Source organism: Pyxicephalus adspersus, chromosome 5, assembly GCF_032062135.1.
Source record: "Pyxicephalus adspersus chromosome 5, UCB_Pads_2.0, whole genome shotgun sequence".
NCBI classification, from domain to species: domain Eukaryota; kingdom Metazoa; phylum Chordata; class Amphibia; order Anura; family Pyxicephalidae; genus Pyxicephalus; species Pyxicephalus adspersus.
The window spans coordinates 63,172,356-63,192,499 of NC_092862.1; positions in this window are offsets into that span (position 1 = coordinate 63,172,356).

Genomic DNA, 20,144 nt, shown 5'->3' on the forward strand with positions numbered 1-20,144 from the left:
ACTTTGTCACTGACTGGGTAAGCTCCGGAGGGGCGTAACTAAGCCGCTACCTGGTCTTCACTGGAGTCCCAGATGGTGAGGATAGGTTTGGGCTACAGGGTAGCTGCCAGATGCCACTCCACAGCAGTCCCTGGGTCAGTGGCAGCTGACCAGTGGGGTCAGGGCACTCGGTGCAAGCACCGAGGGGGCTTGCGTGGCTTGGAGGGTATGGGTCAGGAGAGGCGGCAATCAAAACAAAGTCCATAAACAAGATCCGAGATCAAGGGCAGGCGGCAAACAAGCAAAAGTCCATAAACAAGATCCGAGGTCAGGGTCAGGCAGCAATCAGGCAAAGTCCAAGAGTTCAGTAAACAAGATCCAGTACACAGCAAAGCAAACAGAAGAAGCACCATGAGATTGCTCAGGCATCTTCCTGTAGTAGGAAGCACCTTTAAATACCTGTAGAACTCCAGCCATAGGCTGGTGAAACAGAAAGTGTGTATGAATTGAAGAGGGACACACCTTCGCCAGCACAAACACCAGAGCAAGTCTCCAGCAGGAAGGAAACTCCGGCATGGAACTCAGGTAGCAGGGTTACGCTACCTGCTGCCCACGAAGTCAGTATGGCGGCAGGAGAGGAAAGACAGGAGCCGGAAACCCGTGCCTGCGATTAGGGGCAGCAGCGCCAGCCCGGCCCGCAGGGCTAACAATAACAATGTTATGAAGGGCACCCAACCAAATAGCTTGCATTTAACTGAAGATCCCTCTCTCCCCATCCATTCAATACTACAAGCCTTCAATCACCCACTGCAGGCTATGTTAGTTCTGTAGTCATCTATCTGAGCTTAAGGGAGGCCATGTTCCAAGCTGTCCTCCTGCAACCCCAGATGAGTAGAGCTTAGTGCCAGGGGGGATTAAGGCTTAATGTTAACTTGAGGACTAGTGCACAGCCTAAGCTCAAGATCCAAGAAGTCCATGGGAAATAATATGAAGACTGTTTTGGTTAAAAACAGGTGTATACCAACAGAAACAATGATGCTGATTAGGTAAAGAAGTTTAGGCTGCCACTCACAAAGCAAAGTATCACTCTATAAGGGATAATTCACTTAGATTAGTAAGCATGGTTGAAACTCACATTGCAAAAAATAACCAATCACATGCAAACCAAAAAAAAAAATCTGAACATTTGATTGTCTACCAAATTCACTAGGCTAAGTAAATTATCCCTTGCAGAGTATGGTTTTGTTTTGCCAAGTGAACAGACTAATTGCAGCAGAACTAAAAACATAGGACCAAATATTTATGGCCAGCTTAAGAAAAGCAGATAATCAGCTAGAAAATGTATTTTATGCATAAAAAATGTCCCATTACCCCTGAACTCATCAGCTGCTATCTTTACAAAGTTATCTAGGGAGCCAGGGTGGTGTTCTCATAAACATGTGATTACAATTTTAGAAGTGAATTATCTTCCTTAAACGTACTTAAGATTCTTAAAAATGACTGCAACAAAGAATTGTAGAGCACAGAAAGGTCTTCACTGTTTAATTTAAAATAGCTAACCGGAGATATAGACAGCCTGATGACACTTAAATACAACGGACATCTTTGGGTCAGTTAGCTTATATACATTATACCAAACAACTCTTTTTCCAGAACTGTAAAAAAAAAAAAAAACATTAAAAAAGCATTAATAGATGTGATTAATAGGATTTTTATACAGCAGTCATTTTTATCCTTTCTAGTGTGACAAAAAGTGTAGTGAAGATATTAAACCAATCAGTCAATTCAGTGGAAATGGAGAGATATATTCATCAAGGAATGCTTGCAGCATACAACAACTGTCCGTGTCTCTTGTGTCTTAAGACGACTGAATATAATCCTCAATATATAGATAATATATCACCTACATTTTTACATTACATTACTTTACATTTATTTGCTACCATTATTATATAAACTGATCAGCCAGAATATTATAACCCTTGTTAGGCAGGGACATAACATTGATTATCTCTTTAGAATGGCACCTGCCAGGGGGTGAAATGTTTTACACAGAAAGTGAACAGTCAGTTCTTGATGGAGATGTGTTGGAAGTATGTGTAAGGATCTAAGCAATTTGAAGAAAAAGTGTTGGATAAACTACTGTATCATCTCCAAAACAGTTGTCGTGGGTTATTCCCAATATGCAGTAGTTAGTACCTACCAATGGTGGAAGGAGGAAGGACAGCTGATAAACCAGTGAAGAGTTCATGGGTACCATGATGGAATAAATTGTGTGCATTATCCAAATTAAAAAAGGATTTTCACAGTTAGACTGGATTGCTGACCCTGCCTTCACCTCTAAATACTGGGGCCCATGTGAGCTGTCATAAAAATTTGTTATGATTTTAATGTTTTCATTTTTATAACATTTTTGTAATGTAAAATAAAATCTTTGTTTTAATCCTAATATCTGGAGGTAAATACCATGCCTTAAAATCCCATTTTTTCTTGCTTGTTTTGACTCTAGACAACTTTGAACATAGAAGTTCATGGTAAACTCGATGATAACTGGTAACTAACTGTACAGTTAGTTAGAATACTACAGACTACAGCCCAAACCCCCTTTGGCTGCAAAATAAACCCAAATCATCACCACTAGTTTTTATGAGGCCTTGTGCTGATAAACTGTGTTTGGTTTCCTCACTTTGGTCCCTCTATCAAAAGGACTTTGTTCCAGAGGTCTTGTGGTTTGTTCAAATGCAACTTTGCAAACTTAAGCCATGTTGCCAAGTTCTTTTTTAGGAAATTTCCTACTGAAAACTCTCCAAAGCCATACCTCTTCAGTCTTTTTCTAATTGTGCTGTCATGTACATGCTAACTGAAAAATGAGGAGTCTGAGATGTAGCTTTTGTTTTTTTTCTTTGAACATTTAACAATCTGTCCTTGGGTGCATTTGCTGGGGTGTCCATTCTTAGGAAGATAGGCCATCCTAAATGGTGTATACTTACGAATACACTTTCTCCTTGATATATGGTTCAAATTATTTTGAAAAGGCCATATAGCCCCCCCATATTGATGGGCAGCAACAATTGCTTTTCTAAGAGCATTGGTAATATCTTTCCTAGTTGCTATTCTGTTAACATGAATCTGAAATGCTCCAGACCAGCAAACAGCCAAAACTTCGGCATTTATCGAGGCGTCAAGACTTGCAACTGATCAAATAATAAAGTGAATAACAGCACCTGGCGGCTATTTACCTTTTGATTCTTATAGAAGTGGTTAAGTTGTACTTAAACTTTCACAAACTGTTTCTGCATTTTGATTTTGTTAAATAAATAATCACACATTGTCCTGAAGCACAAAATTTTACAACTGAAACAGGGTATATAATATATATATATATATATATATATATATATATATATATACATATATATATCTACACATACATTTTTTATACTTTTTTTTCTTTTCTTCTTTTTTTCTCTCGTGCTGTGTGTGTTTACACAACATCTTGCCTATTAGTGTACATTTATTTACTAGAATGAGCATGCCTATTTGTTCTATCATCAGCGTGTCTCTGAATACTCAACACATCAAAAAGCAAAAGGAAAAGAGAAAAATGAGCCTGAAATAATGGTAGCACGTAAAGGAATGATAAGCAAAATAATTGCTAGGAAGCCAGTTTGCTTGTTAATGTTTTCAAGTTTGTAACATTGCAGCACTAAAGGCACAGCCAACTCTAAATAATTAAGCTTACTGGGAAGGCAGGTCTGGGTCAATTCCACGGTCAGGCTGAACAAATCTGATTGGCTGTGACAGGCAATGCTGAGTAATTGCTCTAATCAGTGTGCCAGGCAGTGTACCTTAGCACAGCAAAAGAATGATGCAATAAGTGGCTTCAGAGTCCTGAGTCCCTTTCAACCTGACATTTCTGACAGTGATGCATTGTGCGTAATAGAAGGATTATGTGGAATTTCTGCCATTCAACAGGAGAAGAGCATTGCAGGAGCCTAGTGAGAGCATCATAAGTTGGCTGGAGATAAGGGTCTCATTAAAGTGCTCTGTAGTGCTCATTTGCGGGTTGACTTGCTGCGATGATCAGTTGGTGGAAAACACTGGCAATGAGAAGCGCAAAAACATGTCAGACACAATCGGCTGCAGGTTTGTCCTCTTGTGGAGCAACCAACAATTATAGTGGAACATGATCAAAAACTTTTATGTCAACAAACTAACACATCCAGTTTAAATGAGACAAGGTCAACTCTGCTTACAGAGATGTTTTCTGCTTTTGTGTATACTGCTTCATTTATGACAAGGGCATGGAAATTACACAACACACTTGTATTTTGCTGAATAATAAAAAAAAGTCCTATTAAAGGGTCATCTGTGCTGCTTTTTTAAAATGATTATGCAAACCTTCAATTTAGAAGCAGGTTATGTATGATATTTGTAGAATGGCCAGGTTCTGTTCTAGAGTTTTGATGAATTCTTTCTTCTAATGTTTCTGTTTGCTGGGTTGTGCATTATCCTTCAGTCTTTTGATATGATACTGCATCATTGGACCTCAAAGTTCTGATCTGAATAAGTCTGGTCCTAGTTAGGCAGATCTCTAGGTGCTTAACACTTAGACACTTAGACATGTGGTTCTGTCTGGTTGCCTTAACCCTAGCTAGCCTTAGCTGCAAGTGCTGAACAACAAAACATGATCTTGTCATATGAAGATTATATATATATATATATATATATATATATATATATATATATATAGATATATATCTTCCACAGATACAAAGCAGCGAGTAAGCTTTGTCGTTCTAGGTTAGAAAGTATGTTACCGGCCTGATTCAAAAATGTAAATATTAAAAAAAAAAGCCTCTACATGACTTTTAAAATATCATTTTTTGCTCTTGATACATTCAGATAGTGTACTGACCAGGATTCAAACTTGGGACCTGCAAAGGCCAGAGTGCTAACCACTGAGCCACCGTGCTGCCCAGCTGGGGATGGATTTTTTAGCAATAGAAGAAAGACAGATAATACCATAAAGTAAAGTAATGTACATACATACAATCTATAAAGTTCTCCTTTACCTATGCAATGTATTCTAAAGTATATATCGATTTAATGTTGATTAAAAAACAATAACATCATTAGAAAGATTTGCAGATTCCAGCTGCTTTCACCCTTCACCATAGATCTACAGTGCAACTTAGCTAATAACCAGGAGCTTCTATATGGATTTTCCACATGCACCATGCATCCCATCATATTTGCATTACGATCATACAGGATTTTTTAACATGCAACTTTCCTAATTAACATGCTCGTCTGCGGCTGTTTACTGATTTGTTTTCAGTTACAAATAAATGAGGCAAAGTGTTTTAATTGCATGAAGACACATTGCAAGATTTGATTATGGCTGGGGTTTACAAGCATAACATAGTGTACAAAAATCAATTCTGCTCATGTAATGAAGAAAAACAAGTTCTTTTCAAAAGGAAATACAATTACACATTCAAAGCTCACAAGAGTGGAGCAAAAGACATGTTAATATAGATGGTGCTCGCTCGTTGGGAATATCTTATATCCACATACAAAGTAATAGGATTGAAATCATTTAGACCCAGTTCACTTCTATGTCATCCAGTACCAATGTCAACTAAGTATTAGTAAAATCCTGATGTAATTCAGATACAGTGCCTGAGGAAGTATGATAAAGTATTTCAAAGTGGAGACGTACAGATGAGAAAACTTCTCCCTAGTTCAGTTTGCAGAATAAAAATCAGCTGTTACTTGCAAGTCTCACTGCTTTTGGGTTTTAAAGATCACCTATAGGCAAATGTGATAACAATTCATGTATTTATGCATTATTTAAAGAACGTATATAAAATCTGTTTTCGAATAGAACTAAATCTCCAAATCTGACTTAGTATGAGTGTATTTCAGTGTTCTCACATGAAAGAAACATGCTGACAGAAGGAGAGAGCAGAGATGACCTTATAAATCTATTGCTGAGCCTTCACTGTACTGCGGTCAGGGAGGTGACCTGGCTGTGTTGCCCTGGGTCTGAAGCTCCATACACACAATTATAGTCACTGGAAGTGATAGTTAGTGATCGTTTTTCAGAAACAGTAGTGTGAGAGAGTACTGTACAGCGAGCACTGATTTGGAAATCATACAGTACTATTCTATGAAGAGGACAGGTTGAACAGGGGGATCTCAGCATTTTGCACTAAAGTAAATAATAGCTCATCTGCATTATAAATAAGGAGGTCAAGGCATAAAGACATAAAGAAGTGGTAAACTTGTGTAATGCAGGAGTGGCCCTCCTGGAACTTGCTGGACAAATCAGAATTTCAAGGTATTTAAAACTAAACTTTCCTGTTAATGCTAAAATAACAAGGAGAAAAGTGTTTTTAGTACCCCAATAGCTAATTAGGTCTGATAAAGTCACTGGACCAGTTTACAGACCCGGTAATCCATGGGGTCAGGAAACCAATGACTGACTAGCTTTATCTAGTTTTTGTTTAGTCTCCATACTAGTGTTCCACTGAGGCTGGAAAATACTTTTTACTACTCTATTTTATATTACACTATGAATATTTATGTGTCCACGTATATATTTGTCCTTTAGGATTGCAGGAAACTCTGCTAACTAAAGAAAGAATACAATAATAATAAAGATTAGGACTTTAAACTGTCTGAAGCAACATTAGCATTTAACATTGAACATTTCAACAAAGACATGGGTTAAAACTTGTTTTAGGTTGATTCTATATTGAAAGATTGCTAATAGTTTTCATCATATCAAGTTGATGTGACCTCATAAGGAGTCAGGGAGCTGGCACATATAGGGTTTATAGGGAATATAGGAAAATGTTGTCCTGGTGCAGGACAAGATTGGAAGATGGCACAGGGAGCCTCACCGTGCAAATGTGGTTCATGATTTATAGAACAGGTTCTTTGTAAAATAATTGTAAAATAATTTTGATATTTTAAAGACCTTTTTTCAACAGGACACCTTGGGATGGATAAGCAAATACCAGAATGGTAAATTAGGCTAGCTCAGATCACGTCAAGTCTCAGATCACTGGTCAAGTTTACAGACCCAGCACTCCATAAGGTCTTATGCTGAGGATGGAGGGACATTTAGAACTGGAAGTACAAGACGCAGAACTAGAACCAGAAAAAATATGTATAACTGTGTAAGACTGAAGGTAAAGATGAGAGATGAGATCAACTTTCAAATACAATGGTTTGAACATTGCTCAATAATACAGTGCTGTGTAATATGTTGGCGCTTTATAAATCCTGTTAATTATTATTATTATTATTATTATTATTATTATTATTATTAATATTGATATTATATTGATAGGATTTCATACTACCACTCAAACTGAAACAAGCAAAAATATATAATAAGCCATCTTTTTAATTAAATGTTACAAAAAACTGTTCTAAAATAAGCTGTCAGAAACTTAAGAGGTGTTCTGCAAACTGTACAAACCTATCCAAGGATTCCAGCTTGTGTTACCAGCCTACTGCTTTCTCCAGAAGTCTCCACTGAGCTGCAGTTTACATCTCAGGCATCCCCTGCAATGACAGTTCATTTTGATGCTCTTTAAGGCAAGGAAGAAATGATAAAAGAAACAGATGTGTTTAGTACTTGTTGGATGACTGATTGATAAATATTACACACAACTCATTGACATATGGGTTTGATTTAATAAAGGATTTCTCCAAAGCTGGAGAGTATACACTTTCATCAGTGAAGCTGGGTGATCAAACTTAGAATGGATTTAATTTGCTAGAAAATGTTTTGAATCCTAAACCAAATCCATTCCGGGTTTGCTGGATCACCCAGGTTCACTGATGAAAGTGTATGCTCTCCAACCTTGGAGAACTTTAATAAATCAGGCCCATGATGAGATGTTACATGCCTGAAAGGATATATCAGAGGACAAAACATCTCCTAAGCTCGGGATTGCTTCCTTGCAAAACCGAATGAAGCAAACTTAATGCAACATACGGTAAGCATAATACCTAAAACATGGACACAGTTGTGACTCAAAGACCTGTTTCCTGAACTTTTAAGAGTGAAATTGTGCTTCACTCCAAGTTTCAACACAACCTGTCCACTAGAATATAAATAGTAAAATTCTTTAAATCATTTAAAAAAAGTACAGTACCTATGTTTAACTTGTAAATTTCTATTTCAAATAATATAATGTGAATATTAAGGCATGTATGACACAACATGCGCTCCTGTTATATCAGATCTCCATATATACAATGTACAATACCACAGTGACCCCCAGTGAGTGATTTTAACAACTGCATGTGTAGATAAGAAAATATATTAAAAAAGGAATACATGGGCTTTTGGCATAGTAAACCTGTTCTGGTGTTCTGATTATAATAATGCTTTTCATTACTCCTTACAGTCCTGCATGTTTAAGTGTATGTATAATGAAGTTAATGAATCTGAAATACTTAGTTTTACTATTACTTTATTGCACCTTGGTTTTCAAACTCTTAGAGGTAACTAAATGTGCAAAAATATGCAATTAATTATGACCAGATTTAGTATATTTTATGTATTGTATTTATTTATGTGTATATCATATGCCATTGCTACCTGCATAAATCACCATGCAGCTATTGTTACACCCATGATGCTGTAGATGCAGTGAATAAAAGAGCACCAAGATCCTGGTAAATTAGTGTGCCATAATGTACTCAAATGGGCCCTTTTAACACCAGCTATTTGTGTAAACATTGCATGCACTGTGCACCCTTATTCACCTTTTCAACAGACCTGCATTGCAACTCATGGTATTGTGCTACTATGCATTGGGGTGCATTGTGCTAGAAAAAAATCTGCAGGAGAGATTTTAGTCAAGTATGGTTTTCTAGGCAGCCAATTCAAATGAATGGACTATCTTAATGCAATGCATGTTAACTGGCATGCATTAAATGCAGCGCAATAAACCATTTTGGTGTGAATGGACCCTTAAAATGCTGTATCATATATTTCAGGCTCCAGTACCTAAATGCAGACACATACCGTAGCTTTAGATACTCTACTAAGAAGGCTGGAAGACCCATATTCCAGGTCAATGTAACATGCCAGGTTCTTGGCTTAATAAATGTTGGGTTATCCCCTTCCCATTTCTTTGTAAAGACACCAACTATACCAATGGGCCAATAGAAATGTTAAGGAGAGCACCAGTGATTACCACTACTAAGAAGTGCGAAACTTTGCAGATGACAACAATCCAGGATTAAGGACTTCTGGACTGCAGAAGACAGCATGTAAAACCAAGTTCTGGTCTTGCAGGTCCCCATACTGCAGTGCCTGAACCTGTTCTGTATCCTCATGGTACTAACAAAATTATTTAGCTTTTAACTATTTTACTTTTTTTTTGCACCTAATACAGTAAAACTTATTTAGATATCAGATAAATAAAAATTATCTCTTTGAAGTATTTTTTGCGTACACTTCAAGGTGTCTGTAACTCTTATTTATATTTTTAGAGATTTGAGCTCCTAGGGTAGAAGGGTTGGCTCAGTGGATAGCACTCTATGATACTATCAAGGATTTTGTATTGTTTTCCCTATGCTTGCGTGGGTTTCCTCCCACTCCCCAAAACATGCAATTAGATTAATCAACTTCGAAAATTCAACCCCTCGAAAACCCTCGAAAATTGTCAAATTTTAAAAAATGAAAAAAGGCACTCACCTCAAATGTGCGAAGTTTGCACTTTTTTTTTTTACAGTAGAGTTTTTCCATTTTGACCATCGCGGCAATAAAGGCAGAAGGGGCAGAGCCTATATTCTATTTAAAAAAAAAAAAGTTTAGAAAAAAAAAAACATATTTTACTTTATATAAAAGGGTTATGCACTAATAGACACAACAACGTTAATCAATTGACTTTAAGCTTTCTACAAGCTCTGTACATACATATTTTCAGTCTTGACTATTACACAATAATGCTAGTTATCTGACACCTTGTATTTGCAAACTTTATTGTATTCTCTATTTGAGATTTAAAAAAACATGTGCTTCTTATTCAAGCTCACTGTTGTGAAACTTTGTGTGATGTTACACCCTCATAAAAGCAAAAGAAAACAATTCTGCCTAAAAAAAATCTACATGGATTCCAAGCATTTACAAAATTTAGGGGTTTATGTCCTATGCCTTCACTAGAGTCCTTTGGAAGGACAAAGATGAAGATAAATGATGGTTCATTCAAATGAAACCTCTGCATAAGTGATGTATTTTGCTTTAATTGACCGCCCTAAATGATTTGACCTCTTATATCTACAGACAAAGCAGATGGGAGAATTTATTATTACGGACTCAGTGATTTTCAGCAATGTTAAAAACAGCAATCAAGGGTTAACTAAGGAGCGTCTGACAGTTTCGATCACTGTATAAACTGTCCCAATTAGTTCAATCTTTTCAAGCACTGCCGCCGTGCTGTCATCCTAATTTAGAAAGTGTGCCCTTACGGCTTTCAAGTACATGATAGATCATAAAGGTATTAATCAACATGGCATGTACACAAATCCACACGGCAAACTCTTCACAACAGGTAAAACATTATGATAATGATAACAACAAAATGATTACAGTTTATTTATAGATTATCATAATGTTCCTATACTATCATTCATGTGTAAGATATATATATACCTTATACTGGGTATAAGGTTTTTACACATGTTATGTTGCACTTAAAGTTAGCTATTAGGGTGGCCATACATCGGAGGATGAAAATGATATGTGCCAATGGTTATGTGCCACTGAGATTGGCAGAAAGCACAAGAAGTTATCAGTCCAATTGTTAGTATTTCAGCTAGGATCAGAGATTTAAAAGCATTTTTCAGCATTTTTAACAGGTTTGTAAACTATTTTCCAGTATATAGTAAATAGACTAAATGGAGCAAAAATTAATTGTTAGGGTAATCAACATAAAAAGGGAAATGAGAGAAAGAAGAGCTTTTTGTGGCATGTAAGTTAGTTCATATTTACTTCAAATTAATACAGTGAGGACATAAAATAACATGCAACCAGTTCATGTTAGATTGCAAAAAGTACATGCGATAATGAGTAGGTAATAGCCTGTTTATTGATGTTCAATTATAGTCGTGGACAGAAAATTAGTTAATACATTCTCATTTTGGTGATCATAAAAAGGTACCGTTGTTTCAAATCCAATGCGTTTCGCCGACTGGATTCCTCAGGGGATTTTTGGAGACTTTTAATTTTGGCCACAAAATTCCAAAGGTAATGGTGTAGGAGGAATAATCTCTTGGTTTGTTCTTGCAAGTATTTAAATTGAAGAAAGAAGAATAGCCAGGGATCTTGATCGCTTCTGACAGCTCATAGGAGCATAGTTCTTAGGGTATACATACACACTTTAATTTTTGCCCTGTCCTGGATGACCATCAGCATACAGCACATCCATCACAGCACTGGATACACGCAATTTGAAAAAAGCATAAGATTTTAAGCTGTTACATATCACATAGTGCACCAAATGTGTACTGTTTGCACAGCAACTCAATCCGGTCATTTGAATTATGTCCTTGTTTTTTCCAGATCAGGCAACCGATTTGAACATCACTTATGTAAAAGAGTTTGTAGACCAAACCTTGAAAAAAAAATAACACAAGAATAACACACAAGATCATCGGAATTCCTTATAATGCCATTTGTTTGCTGGACCACATTATAAAGGTAGGTATTTGATGTCTATATCCACATCCCATGTACAAATGGGACTTTTTTTCTAATTGGCCACAAAGAATTTACAGCAGATCCACCCTATCATGTGTATGGTTAGATCAATTTTTACAAGAGGAGTCTCATTATTTGCTGCCAATGATGATTGTTCTCAAATCTGACATATTGTTCTTGGAGTTCTGATCATATCTATGAGCTGTAGCTCAATATGACAAATACTTATATTATTAGACCAACCTGAGGATGTACTGTTTATTAAGCTAAAATAGTAAGAAAGATCGAATGGGTTGTCTTTACTGAGATTATTTTGATGAATCCAATCACAGGTCACTTTTCCAATCAAGAAAATATATTATTTGTATCTGTCATTGTGCATTGCATGTAAGATATTGGGTTAGACAAATATTAGAATACGGTGCAATGTAACTTTGCTAGAATGTTTCCAACAAAAGCTGCACATATACTGTATTTCTCATGCAATCTTGTCCTCAATCACAGCCATAGCCAGTTGGGAACATTTCTATTCAATCCCTGCACTAGAGACTCAATGAAAATGAGAAGAAATCTTTCCAAAGTGAAGTTGAATTTTCCACTACAGTGACAATGATGATATTCAGGACAAAGGGAGAAGGTAAATCGCTAGACTGGGGACAAAGACAGCAATTAAAACCTGACTGAAGTTTTAACTTTTGCTCATTCTATTCAAAAGTGAAAAAGTTATTAACATAACGTCAACACATTACACAGCTATGCAAAGTCTGTAGTCATTTCACTAACTGTCCTTCATAGGGGCGTACAATCTAATATCCCTACCATAGTCATATGTCTTTTAATACAGTGTTTTTGGGGGGAAGCCAATAAATCTAACTGCATGGTTTTTTTTTTCTTTTCTTTTTGGAATGTGGGAGGAAACCTATTCAAACATGGGAAGAACATGCAAACTTCATCCAGATGGTGCCCTAGCTGGGATTCAAACTTGGGTCCCAGCGCTGCAAAGTGCTAACTTCTGAGCTACCATGCCAGCTAGTTGTCAGGAACCCTGCGGCTCCCTATGTTGCCTGCTGGTGGCAGTATGGTTAGGGATGCCTTGCATGTGCTTCCACAGTCAACCAGCAGGTGGCTTACTGCAGGTTTATCTCCTAGTTTGGTAACATCTGTGTCTCATAATTAGCAGACCCATATTTTCTGCATTCGCAAGCCTCTCATTGCCATTGCATTGGACCTGAATCTTGTACCTAAATCTTTGCTGGTGCTCCGACCACTTTGTTTTTGTCATTTTGCTCTCGCTCTTGCTCTAGCTCCCCTTTGTATTTATCTGCATATAGTTTGTTGTCACTGTATGTTTAGGGGATTGTTGCACTATTCACTGTTTGTTGTGTTTTTGTATGATTTCACTTCCAATAAATGCACGTAACTTATCCCTGACTTGTGGCTTTATAGTGTATGCTGCCAGTGCTGGTCTCCCTCCTGTCCCTGTTGGTAGAAATCCTGACACTGGCCAAATATACACTTTAAAGTATAGGTTCACTTTCCATATAAAGGAAACCCCTATATGGGTTCTGACACTCCTCTTTCCCAACCCTTATATCAATTGACCCTCCCTATTTCCATTCCCTTCAAGTTGTTCCAATATTGAGCTGTTGTATCTGACACTCTTGGCTGAATATCAGCTAAAAACAAGATGACTAAAAACTGGCAACAGCGAAAAGTTCAGGAAAAGTGCAGCCCAAATAAAATCACCCAGAATGGGTTTCCTATAACAATACAACACTTTAAGGTTGGAAGGAAGGATATTCCCTAAAAATATATATTGATAAACCAAACTAAAGATCTATATTATTGCACTGATCTCTCCTGACTATTTTAAACAATGCTGCTGTAGTAATAGTGTAAAACCACTAAGTGAAAATGTGTAAAAAATACATCATACAGCACTAAGACACACACAAAACAACTATTTTATAGCATTAAACAAAAAAATAAATACAATTTATTATGCACATACTCAAGTATAAACCAAGACCTGAAACTTATATGAGGACACAGGCACTATCTAAAAACAACTATGCATAAAACATTATTTAGAAGTTAATGACCCATTATAACCAACATAAAGGATATAATACTTTAATACTTTACCTGTAAAGATGTAATATATATATATATATATATATATATATATATATATTCAGACAGAGCCCATGTAATATAATTGTTTCCTCCTTTTAAATAAATGTTAAAAAGCACAAAATAGATGTTGTGGTAATGTTAGGTAATCTTTTTTTATTGGCATTTCTATTGATTACAGTTTTGAATGTTAGTAGTAACGGCTACATCTCATGACCCAGGTTAATATTCGAGTCAAATCAGATTTCCTGTATTGGTAGGTAGAAATATTTACCTTGATGCATATTAAAATTAGTTTATATTAAAATATATACATCAATTGCTCATTTTGTTTAGCGGATAATGCTTTTGGAATAAAACTTACCTTTCTACGAATTCCTTAGCTGCTGATGATATTTATTCATTTTCCTAGACTGGTCCCATGCAGCCAAGCCAGAAATAGTAGTTTTCCTGTTTTTTTTAGGTAAAATTACATACCTCAGTTTATCTTCACACATACAGGTAGTGCCTGGGTTAAGGACATCCGACATACAAACGCCTCTTAGATACGAACAGGGCTTCCCAGCTCCCGTGTGCATAACAGAGGCTTAAAGGGGGGAGGGGTGGTTAGAAAGACTTGTAGAAGAAATCTTTTGCTAAACACAGCTGAGGTTGTGGGTGATCTCAGGGGGTTGAGCTCTTTCTGCAGCCTCTTGTAACTCCTTAACCAAGACAAACTCTGCAGCAGTTTTTGCACATCAAAGCACAGCTTGCTCCAAAAGTTAATGAATGTCTAGGCTTCATAAAGTTTTTTTTTTTGCTTTGTTTTTACTTTTTTGCTTTGTTTGTCATTAACTAACTCACTTTTATACAGTAACTGACACCACGCTGCCTAATATTATGTTGAGACAAACACCTGTACTAACTGCATTTATTAAAATAATGTACCTGTTCCAACTTACATACAAATTCAACTTAAGAACAAGCCCACAGTCCCTATCTCGTATGTAACCTTGGGACTACCTGTATATACAATATCTCAGTGTTTATTAAAGAAATTAAAAATGTACTTATTTTAAATAAAGGGGAACCCAGGTCTAGACTCTGGGTGAAAGTATATCTTCTCCAGTCTTGGGGAGTTTTGATAAATCAAGGCCATTGTAAATTCTATGACACTGGGACATTTTCTGAAGCACTGTCGCTTTCTATTAGATTATAACGCTTGGACAGTTTATACACAGAAAAGTTTTTATAAAACAAATCATACATATTTATTTTGTTAATTTTCATATGCATTTTACATGCACTGAAATGTTCTGTATGTAATTGGTTGTTTTGTGTAGTTTTGTTTAAGAAGTACTGTATAGTTTTTCACACCATAAAAATATATACTAGTGGATTCTCCATGGAAATTGAGTACTTACCTTGCCAACTGAGCCCTGTGTGTCAAGTAAAGCTTCAGGTATTGTGCCAGATCCTAAACTCAGAACTGTTTGGAATCTTCCTTTAAATGAGAAAGTAACCCTAGTAAAGTAGTATTACTTGAGTTCTACTTTTGCATTATAAACTGAACCCCTAGCGCATTTCCTCAGCGTACTTGGGATCAATCATACTTTCTTGAGTTTACTAACATCTTATGCTGTTGTCCCAATTTCTGAGAAGATGCATCTTAATAACACACATTGACAGTTTCAATGTGAATCACATCATTTTAAATAAACACATTCATGTTGAGTTGGAGGTGCAGATATGTATGGTTCCAAAACCTAAAAGCAACATTCTGCCAAATTTCAATAACACTAGGGACAAATTATTTTAAGTATTAAGGTTTCCCTGACAAAAGTAAGGCTAGAGCCAAGCAATATCTGACACTGTCTAATTTTACTGACAAGCACAACTCATGCCAAGACATCTGAATGTGACATGTTTTAGCCTGTCAGGCATTTCCGAAGGACATTTATCTCCTTTTTGATTCATGTGCCAAGATGATTGTATTTGACATACAACATATATCCCTGGGTAGTTTGTGTTTGAACATTGACTTTGATAGCAGCAGATATATGCAGTTTTGTGTTACAAGATTAAATTTTCATCAGTAGTATCTGATTCAAAAGAATCTAAAATAAACAGAGGAGCAAAGTAAATTGTCTTAAAGAAGACCTGTCATCAAAGCAAAGTTATGTTTTTATCTATTTGCTGAAATGCATTATGTTTATTTGTAGTTTAATATTTCTGCTTAGCAAAACTAAGTTGTAAGTTTTACAAGATTTACAAGATCTTTTGTCTCCCAAACTATTTTTGGTCTGTGTAAAAAATCTTGATGAAACAAGGCCTATGGAACTTATCAAGGTCTAAAGTTAGGCTTAATTTTAATGTACACCTGATTAAATAAGCAGTATTTCAAAAGTACTTCAACGGTTGGCACAATCTGCATGGTGTGACTATGATGCTGACTACAGAGAATTTAGTGCTTTTTTAGGCCTATGGTGAGCCACAGCAATTGGTCAGGGACTCAACTGCAGCCCCAACCTTTCCTATTAAATTGAGAAATATTGGGAAACAGTTTTGTGCACATGACTGTGGCAGATCACTGTATGGCCCAAAAAGGGAAAGGTCGCTTTTGGCCGCACGTTTGTTGTTTTAAGATTGGCACTGCAGCCCTGTGCAAATCTGGTTACTTGTAGGGCGGTTTGCTGTGAACCCAGGAGCTACCAGCTGTGAAGTTTCACAAGTGTGAAAGAGCTCTTAAAAATGAATTTATGCATTTTTTTTTTATTTCCAGATTGATTGACTGACAGGGGTGTCATTTCAGTATTTCTGGTTTTCATGCCATTGGGAATATAGTGGCACAACCTAAAGCTTATGTAGATGTAGTATGCTTTAAAAAAACTCACAAGGGGGTTTTTAATGCTAACTTTTTAGCATACAACAAGACCATTTGCTTGACTGTTACAGGTGTTTATAGGCAAAAACTGCAGTAGTATAAGATTTAGGATACTGCATTTTAAAACTTTTTGGACTTTGTCAAATGCCACTTTGGCACCTTTTACCCAATCTTTCATGGAGCTTTTACCTTTCCTTGTTCAGTCCTGTGTTTTCACTTGACCTTGTAGTAGTTCTACTGAAAGCCCAGTTAATTGGACACAAACTTTCAAATCACTTTTGAGAATTTTTTGTCTTCAGATTCTTTGTTTATTGTTACAGAAAACAACACAATGGATGGTAAAGGTATGTGTCCTGGTATCTTTATTGTCTAAGCCACATCCTTTATTAAAGGATAATATTTTGATGTTTTAATATTGACTCACCCACATATCTAAGACTAGGCCTCTATGTTGTGTCCTGAATTGTATTTAGGCTTTCCTGTCTACTTCCGACATGTAAAGGTTAGCAACAAAGAGAAACATTAGTAATTCCTTTGCACAGACATGTTTCTATCTGTAAATGGTATTGTGCATATAAAAAAGTACTAAAGTACTAAGTACTAAAGGCATACTAAAAATACTGAGCACTGACCACTAGTACAAAAGGGCTCACTGACCACCATTGTAAAGGGACACACTGAACACATAATAAGGATGTACACCAGGCACTGACTACAGTGTCTACAGTGTGGATTATTTCCAAAAACATTTTTAGTTTTGTATTTTTTTACTTTCTTTTTTTTAATTTAGTTTTGTATTGTGCACCATGATGAGGAGCAGGATTCCTTACTCTGCTATCTGTGTAGAGGAAAAAGGTAAGTCAGCCTATTTCCAGAGAATATGATCTGATTACTTGTGCACTGACATACACCTTTGGGTGTATATCAGTGCACAATGAAAAATATTGCATCATCACAATATATGTACAATCGTCCATGTTAATAAAAAAAACTGCAAGTACAGAAAATAAATGCAGAGCTGCCAGTAATAGAACCGTTTGGGCTTGCAACATAGTGCCTCTGTTGCAATAAATCCTGACCACCATAGTGAACCCTGCCTGCTGGTCTACAGAACTCTCCCTTTCATTAACCCTTGCTTTCCAATCAGCATGCATACACTGATTTAGTAAAATGTCCAACATCCAGCCCAAAAATTGTTAAGGTTTTTTCTATACTTCTGAGGGATGTGCGTATGTCAATAAGAACTGAACCCCCCACTGCACTACAGGTACAAGGTAAGAGGAAAAACACTGGGTGTTCAACAAAGACAAAAAAATCAGCAACCTCTCCATTTTATAAAGCCTTCTTAGTTTCTCCTTTTCTTAGTTTTAAACATTTTTATTCTCTTAAAGCTTAAAACTATCACAAAAAAAGACAATTAGCTTTACAGGTGGAAAGGCGTTGATCCCTCTACGATCCTAGTCGAGTCGGTCCTGCGCCGCTCAGTATTCCTTCTTTGTCCTGGTGCAAGCTGCACACTGGCACCTCAATCTTCTTCCCAATTCTTCTTCTAGTGGTAAAGAAAGGAAGGGGAGGGGGCTCCCATTTAAATGCTTAAAAAATGTATGTTAAATATAACACATTTTACCCAAAATATATATTATATTATATAAAGTAAAAAAAATGTGACATGTCCACTTTAAAAAATCTTACTTCTTTACCTGCTTTCTTCATCCAGCTTTTTTTTTGTTTTGTTTTTGTACATTTATTGTTTGGTTATTTTATAAAGTATATAAAAAAAATTGGCATATTTCTGTGACCTTCTTCTGACCTGCATTTGCCATTTTTCAAATAGGTTTTGCTATCCCATAGAAGAACACAATCAACATAGTCTCCTATAATGCTTAGAATGTCTTTGTGTATCCACATGTTTTAAACAGCAATGATCTTACTCATTTAAGATAAAATATGCACAACCTTAACAAACAGCTAGTCATAGTTAGTGGCCTTCAGCTGGATATGTTCTGTCATGTTGAAGATATTTTGCAACTTATCCAAGCAGCTTCAAAAAGCAGCTAAGCACCTTCACAATTACAGAACAAGTCGAGTTTATAGTGACTACTGTGCATGGTAGTGCGTCATCATGTGTTGCACTGCAATGCAGGTGCTATGGGATGGTGTGTTGGGGTGCCATTTAGAATGAATGTGCATTGTGGGTTTCAGCAGTTGTCAGTGGGCCCCTGTACTATGCAAGTCTTGTGGAACTAACTCAGATTGAAAAAAGCAGCAAGTTAAAATATAATGCATTATTTACTCTTCTTTTCTTTTTAGCACACAGGAATGTGGTCACCAGGGCTTTGTGTCTATGCGTACACATGTTAAACTTTTGTCATTGAAAAGGATCTTTTCCAATGACAAACAACTGAATAGTGCATGAACGAGTGCCGTACATACAGCACTATTCTACTCTATGGAGAGGGGATGGGGAAAATGACAGAGCGGCACCCTGCTGCGCTCCCTCCCCTTCACTTGCATTAAGGACGGATCCATGAACGATGTCGTACAGGCACTGTACACACATCAGATTCTCGTCCGATACCAGCCCTGAATCGATAAGCGGATGAGAATCATCTGACGTGTGTATGTAGCCTTACTCCTTGTAAATTTGCTGTTGGCAATAGACAGTTTGGCAGTTGAAGACAGACGCAAATGTATTTAATGCAGAACTTTTTACACTTTTTGCTGTATCAGCAAAAGCAAGGACACAGACAGCTATAAAATTACTTTTATTGATCAGTGAATGATCTGTGTTTGCGTTTGTATTTGTTGCTGCTTATGTCCTGTTGAGAATATTTCCACATTCAGGATCTGGTGGAAAAACTCCCCTGTGGGGACATGGAAAAAAATGAAGGGATTAGGAATACACCTGGTAACTAACACCTGGCTCCCTGAACATCTAAAATAGAAAGAGATGATGAATCTTTGAAAATGTCATGGAAAAGCTGTCATACATCTGAACAATAGGTTATTTTTTTCTTCAGGTTGTAACAGCAAAGTTATTAATTGCTAACTATGTTTAGAGCAGTATGTTGTAGCAAAATGTTGGGACACACCAAGTCGGTTTTAAAGCAGTTATGAGGGCACTTTTGCAGCATTTGACTACCTAAAAACACCTAGTGATCACCAAGCCATTTGGAATGTACAGTCTCTGAGTTATATGTATGGATTTATTAAGCCAATCATCAGCAAACTTTTAATGAGGAAGAATTGTATAGTTGGTAACAAGATCCCTTTGCATTAACTGTCACATGTCAAAGAGCCTAGAATATTGAAGCTTTTAATTGACTTTTGGGACACTACCAGCAAAATGAGATATCACATTTTATAAAAAGATAAACACATTTGTAAAATACTGATCTTCCTAATGTTGCCTGATAAGGACTGTGGAGGCTCCGA